The following is a 2,394-nucleotide window of genomic DNA, read 5'->3' as shown; positions in this document are numbered from 1 at the left end:
CCATGCATTGAAGGAATGGCTCCTCATGAGCCACCGAGGCCCTGAGCCTCGGGAGGCTCTGGGGGCTCAGGAGGTTCCCTGAAGACCGTTCCCATCTCCTCCTGAACAGCATGGAACCTGGCCTCCTGAGCCACCAGGACTGGCCGCACGTTGCGCTGATAGGCCGACGCCACGCTTGGCAAGCCAAAGGGCATGCGGACGTAGCTGTGTGGTGGACCCTCACAGCGGCCCGCACGCGAAGGCCAGAAGCGCTCCTGAGAGGCGGTCCTATTGAGCCTTGGGATGTCGATGAAGATGCACAGCCCGGCATCCTCACCTGGATGGGGGGTTGCGCCTTGTGAGCGGCCGTGGCCGCGCATGGCCCTTGCTTCTTGCAGTTCCTCGGTGGTCTTGGTGACGAACTCCTGGGTGGTGGGCACTCCTTGCCCTGTGCTCTCCTGAGGAAAGCGTGCCGTGAAGCACACTTCCAAGTGGTGCCCAAGCGCCTCCCTCGTGAGATTGGCAAGGTCTAAGGCTCTCTAGGAGAGAGCCCCCGAGTCCTGCCTAAGGAGGGCGCCGGGCGCGCTTTCCTACGTGGTCGAGGGAGGCGCCCCTGGAGCGGGCACTGATCCTGACGAGGCTCCCGACGCGACGCCATCTTCTTGGGGTCCTGCGCGGTGCGACAGCTTCTTCTTGTGGGTGGTCTCCGGAGGGCCTTCACTTCTACTGTCAGGGTTATTGATTGATGCGGCTTGGAAGGCGCGCTCAAGGGAGCACACCACATCCCTTTCTTCACACGGGACCGTGATGATTCCCCCGCTTCCTGGCATCTTGAGAATGTTGTAGCCGTGGTGAGTGACTGCGATGAACTTGGCCAGGGCTGGATACCCGAGGATGGCATTGTACGGCAGGCGGATGTGCGCGACGTCGAAGTCGATGAGCTCGGTGCGGTAGTTCTTGCGCTCCCCGAAGGTGACAGGCAGGCGGACTTGCCCTATCGGTGTGGTGGAACCGTCAGTCACTCCTTAGAAAGCATGGTTGGCTGGAGCTGCTCATACGGTACTTGGAGGTTATCGAACGTGTCGATGGATAGGACGTTGAGCCCTGCGCCGCTGTCGATGAGAGTCTTGGTGACTTGCACATTGCTGATGACTGGGGAGCACGGCATAGGGAGTGTGCCAGTGGTGGCTGCGCACTTGAGCTGGTCGGCCGAGTTGATGGTGATGGTGCATTGGGACCACCTGAGCGGGCGCGTGGCCTCGAGCTTGGGGAGCGCCGCGTTCACCTCGCGAGCGAACTGTGTGAAAATGCACTAAGAGGCTGGGGCCTGAGCACCGCCCAAGATGCAGGCGACCGCACACGGCTCCTGGAAGCCCCCAGCCCCCTCGTCCTGGTGGTGGTCGTCGTTCCTTCTCGCTGGCGGCAACGGGGGAAGACCGGCGTTGCCCTGGGGGCGATCCTCACGAGGCAGGTCCCTCCAGGCGCCCTCGCGAGGTTGGTCCTACCAGCGGTCCTCACGAGGCCGGTCACGCCACTCCTGGCGCGGGCCATAGTCGTCCCAGCGTCCGCCTCCGTGTCCTCCTCCGCGGCCGTAGCCCCGGTCATTGCGCTCTGGGCGTCGACCGAAGTGTCCTTCCCGAATGGCTATGAGCTCTTGACAGTCGCTGGTGTTGTGGGTGTTCAGGTTGTGGAAGGTGCAGAACGGACGGCCGTTCTTGGATGACTCGGGCTGATCTCTGCCTCGCTTGGTGTCGGGCTCCGCTGCGAGCACTACTGCCTCTTTGCGCTTCACGTCCTTGGCCTTGGGCTTCTTCTCCTCCACTCCTGCTGCTGGCAGCTCAAGGAGAGAGAGGCACCCCTCCTCAGCTCTCGTGCACTTGGTCGCCAGGTTGAACAGCTCCTAAGATGTGCAAAGCTCCTCGTGGATAGCCAGCTCTTCCTTCATCTTGATGTCACGGACGCCGTCTGAGAACGCGGAGATGATGGCTTCATACGTGACCTTTGGGATCTTGAAGCGGGTGTTGTTGAAGCGTTGGATGTACTTCTGGAGGGTCTCTCCTAGCTGTTGCTTGATGCGGCGTAAATCGCCCGCAGCCGGTGGGTGGTCGCGAGTGCCCTGGAAGTTGGCGACGAAGCGGTCGCGCATCTCGTCCCAGGAGGAGATCGAGCCGTGCTGCAGGTTCAGGAGCCAGGAGCGCGCCCCATCCTTGAGAGCCATGGGAAACCAGTTCGCCATGACTTTTTCGTCGCCATTGGCCGCTTCGATGCTCAGCTTATAGAGTTGCAGGAACTCCGCGGGGTCGCCGGTGCCATCGTATCGAGGAGGTAAATCTGGCTTGAACTAGCCTGGCCAGGCGACGCTACGCAGTTCGGGGGTGAAGGCACGGCAGCTAGCCGTGGTAGACGGGGCCCGCT

The sequence above is a fragment of the Triticum urartu genome, chromosome 1A, assembly GCF_056163025.1.
Source record: "Triticum urartu cultivar PI428250 chromosome 1A, HENAU_Tu73, whole genome shotgun sequence".
In the NCBI taxonomy this organism is placed as follows: domain Eukaryota; kingdom Viridiplantae; phylum Streptophyta; class Magnoliopsida; order Poales; family Poaceae; genus Triticum; species Triticum urartu.
This window is presented reverse-complemented; position numbering follows the sequence as displayed.